We start from the raw sequence: 6,952 nt of genomic DNA, 5'->3' as shown, positions 1-6,952 counted from the left end.
TTTCAGTACAGCTTATCATCTTCAGACCGATGGGCAGTCAGAGAGGACTATTCAGATTTTGGAGGATATGCTTAGAGCTTGTATGCTTGACTTTCACGGGTCGTGGGAAGATCATCTACATCTGGTGGAGTTTGCATACAACAATAGCTTCCAAGCTAGCATTGAAATGGCCCCTTTCGTGGTATTGTATGGGAGGAAGTGCCGCTCTCCTTTGAGTTGGGACCATGTTGGTGAGCGAGAGATTTTTGGGACCGAGCTGATTGCCAAGTCAGTTGATGCTGTCAGGATCATTCGGGAGCTACTTCGCATTGCGCAGGACCGATTTAAGCATTGGTCTGATGCAAAGCATCGACATTTAGAGTTTTAGCCAGGTGATCATGTGTTCATGAAGATTTCCCCCAACCGAGGCACCATTCACTTTGGAAGGCATGAGAAGTTGAGCCCGTGATATGTAGGACCTTTCGACGCATTAGAGAGAATTAGAGAAGTGGCGTATCGACTTGTATTACCACCCGCATTGGCTGGAGTGCATGATGTATTCCACATATCTTAGTTGCAAAGATATGTCGGAGATCCGAGTCATGTTGTAGATTTCTCGGAGATTGAGGTGCGACCTGATCTGACATACGAGAAGCAGCCTGTGGCGATCCTGGGCCGAAGAGAGAAGACTATCCGAAACAAGACCGCCACGCTCGTTCGTGTGATGTGGCACCTAGATTCTCCTGGCGAGTCGACTTGGGAGACTGAGTCTGAGATGCAACAGTGATACCCTCATCTGTTTCCTGGATTTTAGCTGTCACATCTTGTATCTTATCTGTAGCGTTCATGTAGTACGTTCCCATTTGCTTATGAACAAGCAGTATATCCTAAATCCTTCTCTATATGAGTTAAAGTGAGTCTTTAATTCTATATTTATATCATTGGTTTTTGTGCATCACCCTTATTTTAATTCCAAGGACAAAATTTATTTTAAGAGGGGTTGGATGTAATGACCATAAATTTCTAATATGGGTTTCAATAAAAAAAATTTAGTATTTTAAATATTATTTTAAATGGGTATATTTTTCTCTGTGTTTTCCTCTCCCACTTGTGAACCACCTCTCTCATTTTCTCTCTCTCTCCTACCCCACTCCCTAAATCACTCCTCAATTCCCACACACCCCTTACTTCACTGCCCCGCCCATCCCTCATCCGCTATCTCCCCCTCTCCTTTCGTACACACTCTCTCTCTCACTTCCTCAAAAACCACAATGCCCATCCCCTCCCTCATCTCGTTCTCTCTCTCAACCAAGCCCAAAGAAAACTCTCTCTCACTCTCCTCTTAATCTCTCTCCGTTCACTCTTCATCTCTCCCTCCAAAACTCATCAACTCTGAACCAAACTCCTCAGCTCCTCCCCACCTCGACGCTCGCCCTTGGCCAGAGCTCCAACCATCGAGCTCTCCCTGCCCGACCAAGCCCTAACATCACTCACCCTCCACCTGAGCTCCCTCGGCTCTTGACGCAGCCTGACACTCGCCGTCCCTGCCTCCTCCTTCATCACCACCAATAGCTCCTCTCTCCTTCTCGCATAACTTCGAATAGCAACGCCTCCTCTCTTCACTGTTGTGAGCTCCTCCCAAGTTCCCCCTGCCCCGTCGCCACCCTCCAAGCTCCGCCATCAACCCCTGAGTTCAACGCCCCTCTCCCCTCCCGCTATTCACCGCCAACGCCATCACCAAGCCCTCGAGCTCAGCTCTGAGCTCCGACACCACGCCGTCGTCTCCGCCTGAACCTGTAAGGACCATGGATTTTCGATGCTAGTTAAAATAATTTCCTGGTATTTTAAAATATTTAATTATTATTTTTAAAAAGAGTATTTGTATTTTTTGATTTTCTAGGATTTCCTATGATTAAAAATATGATTTTATACTTATTTAAATGATATTAATATTTATAAATTAATTTTGTGCGGTAGAAATTTTTGGAATTAATCTGTTGTGTTATCGGTATTATTACATGTCATTTTGAATAATATGTTGTATTATTTTTTATTATTACGTATATTTTCATATAATACATTGTATTATTAATTACGTATTATTTGAATAAATTGCTGTATTATTTTTATTGTTACATATTATCTGTCGTAGTAGTATAACGAGTATGTTTTACTGTGTATATAATTATCCCCTAATTATTGGATTTTAAATGTAAGTAATTATATTTTATTTATTAATTATTTCCGTTTAATTGTACAATATGAGTATTTTTCGACTATTTCGTATCAACTATTGTAATAGCACAACATGTATGTTTTTAATTGTAGATAATTATTATGTAATTAGTTTAATTTTTAAGTAACCGAAATTATTTATTTTAATTATTTTAATCTAAATTCCCTAACCCTAACCCTATATAATATATATATATATATATATATATATATATGTTTATAAACCCTCTCTCTCTTCCTGTTCACGAAAACAACAGGTTTTACGAACACTTTCTCTCTCTCTCTTCTCCTCTCTCACGAAACCACCCAACCACCGCCGGCCGCCTCTCTAGCGCGCTCGGCTCCACCCGCCGCTGACCCCCACTCCCGACGCTCCGCCGCCTCCAGCAACCGCCGTCGACCCGATGTATCGCCTCCTTGCCCGCCAGCCTCCTCCGCTAGCACCTCTCTCACTGCCGCCCAGCCCTCCCCCCGCGGCACCACACTTCCACGCGACCGAAAACCCCGCGCACTCACTAGCTCCGACGCGCCACCGCGTCGATCCTCCAGCGCCACCATAGATCTGACGCCGCCTCCTTCTTTTCCCCGACGAACTAGACCTTCGCTCCGCCTCCACCGCTGCCCGACCCGCCGTTCGCCGCCTCCTTCGACCCAGGCCGCCGCCTGACCACCTCGCCCGTAGCCGACGGCCTCCAGCAGCCCCTCCCATTCGTCGTCCAGTCCCCTCGCCGTCGATCGCTACAGTCCAGATCCACCGCCTCTTGAACTCCTCTGTATTTCCTCTGATCGCCGTTGTCCACGCCGTCAAGCTTCGACCATCGTCGCCTCAACCCCTACAGCCACCGTCATCCGACAGCCTCCTCAATCCAGATCCATCTCCGCATCGGCGCCGTCGCATCGTCGACAGGCCCCATTGGCCTCGCAGGCAAGATCCTTTGCTCATTTTGTCATTACTTAGAATTTTATACTTGTTATGAATTATCTGCATATTAATTTGTGTTATAATCATCTGTGTGGGATTGGTTGATGATTAATATTAAATAATTTGTAGTAATATGATGAATAATATTTTCAGAAGAGTTATAGTAAATTATGAGAATTTGTTCGGCAAAAGAATTATATTTTTGATAATTATTATGAATTAAAAGAATTTAGTTCGGCAAAAGAATTATTTTTGGATAAATATAATAATTTAAAAGAAACTATCTTGGAAGAATAATATTTTAGAATAATTATCAATAAATTAAAGGAATTTATTTTGAGAAGGAAATTATTTTAGATTAATTTTAATTAGAAAAGAAATTATTTTGTAAGAGGAAATATTAAAAAAAGATGTTTTTAGAATTATTTAAAAGGAGTTATTTTGGAAAATGGAATTATTTTTGGATAATTATAACAAGAAATAAAAGATTTATTTCGGATAAGGAAATCATTTTGAGGTAAAGAAATTTATTATTAATTTAAAGGATTATTTTTGAATGTGTGATTTTCGTTTTAATTATGTGATATGCCATGATATCGTTGCACATGATTGGTTGTACTTATTATTTGCTATTGTGTTTGAGAACCCCTAACAGTTCATGACTTAGTAACCTCGTGCGTCATGAACAGACTTAGCGACATGTGTGAGTGTGTTAATTGAGTTTAGGTGGTGAGGTGGTGAACCCGAGTTAATAGAGATTATGATTGATTTAGAAAATACAAGAGAGTTGGGATGGGAAAGTCCATATTCATGTGATCGGATAAGACTGTTGATGTATCTTCTAGGCCTCCCCATGATCCAGTGTAGCTTGGGGTTGGTTTGTTGGGTCAAAGTGGAGCCGGTGTAGCCATTTTGGTCCGTGAGCTTGATATTCACCTGATTCTTGCTTGAGTTTGAACCAGGCCGGAGTCGGATTGCGTGTAGCCCTCTGACCGATCCAGTGTAGCGGCGTATTGGGTGCACGTAGAGGATTTGTGAACAGTCAGTTATCCGGTGATATGAGTGTTGACTCTATGTGAGATGTGGACCAGTGAGTTGTGATAGGATGGCCAATTGTTTTCTTTTCATACATAGATCGGGATTAATATTTAATTATCTACAAATTGAGACATATGGTATATACATGAGGGTTTCCTTGTTTGGATTATTTCGCTGGACGTACTACTTCTCGAATTGTAGATTTTTAAGTATTAATTTCATCTATTGTATGATCTTGTGATTTGGATGATTAGACTGATCGCTAGCTGCATGATCTCGTTACCTGATCGATTTTGGATGTTTTATGTTATCATGATTTAGTAGTGTTTTCATGTTGATTTGTGGATTTCAGTTGTATGTTCTTTTGTTGTTTCTGTTATCGTATCGTTTTTCGCATTGGATTTCCTTTCGTTCTATTTTCTTTGTGGGGTCGGGTCTTGCCGTGCGCCATGCACCTGACGTACACCTGTTTTCTCTGGTGTACGTCAGAAGAGTGCCTTGCAGACGTAGCAGAAGAAGAAGCCGAAGCTTAGTCATTCCTTTCAGTTTGTTTTGTAGCACTTTCATTCCCTTTTGTTCATTGTATTTTTATATTCTCCAGTATTTCATTCAGATAGTTTTGTATAAGGGCATGTTGACCCGAATATTATGTCTGGGATGAATATTCAGTTGTGATATGTATATTTTCTGTTCTGAGTTGTTTATTATATTCTCATTACTGTGATCGGGGACCTGTGCCTTCGTTTGTATTTCTTGACGCTTAGCGTATTAGATTGAGAAGACGGGGTCTAGCACTTATCTCTCTTCAGTCTAATACATCGCGGGCTTGCTCGCGTCCTGATTCCCTGATATTTTGGGAAGCGGGGCGTGACAGAACCCCTACCTTTTCTCAACCTCCGACGAACCCCACGACTATGCCGCCCATCTCCGAACTCACCCGTAGCAGACTAGCCCAGCCACCTCACCTGAGCTCCATCCCCAAGTTCTGACCACCAACGACGTCATCATCATCACCAACTCCTCCACCTCCCTCTCTGCTCAACTACACCCCTGCTCGCCGTCGCCGAGCACCGACGAGTTCCAGCCACCGTACATCCTCTATTAACTCCTCAGACTACCACCTCCACCTCATGTCGTCGACGATCGGTGTTCCTCCACCTCCCAACCGTGCCACCAAGACCCTTGACCACCAACACCACTATCGCTTCCGCCCACCAACCTCTCTGTCGCCCCTCAAAGCCGACCTCAGTCAACATTACCACTGTCCTCTTGTCGTCATCGCTGCCGTCGACCAACAACCAGCGCCACCATCTTCATCCCCGAGGCAAGATCTCGCTTCCCTTGACTTGTATTTCCATTATTTATATCTGTTATTAATTAATTGCATAGAATAGACTATGATATGTTATAACCTACTAGGGATTATTGACGAACGATACTATATGATATTGATTACTATTGTAGTAATATTCGTGAAGAGGGGTATGATATGTATTTTGAGTCGTATGTGATGAAAGGATACTTTGATAATTAGATTATAATTAATTATAAGATGTTTTTGAAAGAAAGAATATTTCTAAGGATTATTTTGAATCATTATAGTAATAAATAAGTTAAAATAGTTATTTTAAAAAAAGGATTATTTTGAATTATTAAGAAATAATTTTAAAAGAATTTATTTTGGTATCAGAATTATTTTTAGATGATTATGCTAATTTAAAAAAAATTATTTTAAGAATGGAATCATTTTAGAATAATTACAAATAAATTAAAGAAATTTATTTTGAAAAAAGGAATTATTTTAGATAAATTATAATTAGAAAAGAAATTATTTTGGAAGAGGAAATATTAAAAAGAATATTTAAAGTATGTTTTTAGAATTTTTTTAAAGGAGTTATTTTGGAAAATGAAATTATTTTTGGATAATTATAACAAGAAATAAAGAATTTATTTTGGATAAATAAATTATTTTTAAGTAAATAAATTTATTATTTTAAAAGACTATTTTTGAAAATCTCGTGATTTGTGATTCTCATTTTAATTATGTGATATGCCATGATATCGTTACACATGATTGGTTGTATTTATTGTTTCATGTTGTGTTTGAGAATTCCTAGTAGTTCATGACTTAGTGGCTTTGTGGATCATGAACAGACTTAGTGACATGTGTGTGTGCGTTGACTAAGTTTAGGTGGTGAACTCGGGTATTAATGAGGATTATGGTTGACTTAAAAAAACGAAAAGAGTTAGGATGGGGAAGTCCATGTTCATGTGATCGGATATAGCTATTGATGTATCTTCCAGGCTCGCCCCATGATCCAGTGTAGCTTAGGGTTAGTTTGTTGGGTCAAAGTAAAGCCAGTGTAGCCACTTTGGTCCGTGAATTTAACATTCACCCGAGTTTATCTTGAGTTCGAACCAGGTTAAAATCGGATTACGTGTAGCCCTCTAACCGATCCAGTGTAGCGGCGTATTGGGTGCACATAGAGGATTTGTGAACAGTTAGTTATCCGATGATATCGGTGTTGACTCTGTATGAGATGTCGACCACTGAGCTTTAGGATGGCTAGTATTCGACCCGGTTATCGTATGCAGTTAGCTTTATGTTTATCATGTTTTAGTAGTGAATTTGCATGTTAATTTTGTTGGATTTCCAGTTGCACGTTTCTTTGTTATTTCTGTTGTATCGTTTTCGCATCGAGATTTCGTTCGTTCTTTCCTTTTGTGGGATCTTGTCGTGTGTCATGCATGCTGACGTACACCTGTTTCCTCTGGTGT

Source organism: Asparagus officinalis, chromosome 4 (assembly GCF_001876935.1).
Source record: "Asparagus officinalis chromosome 4, Aspof.V1, whole genome shotgun sequence".
Taxonomy (NCBI): Eukaryota; Viridiplantae; Streptophyta; class Magnoliopsida; order Asparagales; family Asparagaceae; genus Asparagus; species Asparagus officinalis.
The sequence above is the reverse complement of the archived record's forward strand: the minus strand, read 5'-3'. Positions refer to the sequence as shown.